This window comes from Phalaenopsis equestris, unplaced genomic scaffold (assembly GCF_001263595.1).
Source record: "Phalaenopsis equestris unplaced genomic scaffold, ASM126359v1 Scaffold000272, whole genome shotgun sequence".
NCBI classification, from domain to species: domain Eukaryota; kingdom Viridiplantae; phylum Streptophyta; class Magnoliopsida; order Asparagales; family Orchidaceae; genus Phalaenopsis; species Phalaenopsis equestris.
This window is the reverse complement of record NW_018164714.1, coordinates 504,678-505,424: the sequence shown is the minus strand read 5'-3', so window position 1 is coordinate 505,424 and position 747 is coordinate 504,678.

The window sequence follows — 747 nt, the reverse complement described above, 5'->3', positions numbered from 1 at the left end:
AACAAAAATAACACAAGAATACTGCCAAGATAATACCGCGATAACATTATAAATCATTACCCCGGCCTAAATGCCAGCATAACATAAACAGTTACAACGACAACAACTTCGAATAAAATGAAAATCACTAAAGTAAAACTCCGATAAACCCAGAGAAACAAATTGTTAAACACAAGCAATGAGACAAATGCCAAAACTATACCTCCGATAAAAAACTAAAGTAATACTATTAAATCAACTAATTAAACCTCAGATAAATCCAGACAAATACCAGAAATTATCCATAAAATCAAAAAATAAAACTCGCACAAACCCTAGAACCCAAACCACAACAATGTCTTTAAGATAAAAAAAATATTCTCCACGAAGCTAAACTCACTTGGATCTGGAAGTCATTGTCGTTATCTTCGTCGAAAACATTCTAAACGAAGCTAAACTCACTTGGATCTAGAAGTAGTTGTCGTTGTCTTCGTCAACAGAAAAATCCAATTCGGCAGCTCATAACCCTAAAGTGCGAAAGTAAAGTAGAGGGCAATAGCGAAAGGGCCTAGTGCATTCAATTTTTCGGAAAAAGAGAACCAGGCATAAAAAAATAAAATTTTTAAGACAAATAATAGCAGTGGGGCTGGATTCCTAGTGGCGGAAAGCCCCTACTTCTCACGCCTACCGACTAAAAATTCGTGTGGGAGCCCATCCATGTCCATCGGTAGCCGATACATTTCGGGAGTTCAATTGCTTCGTACTCAA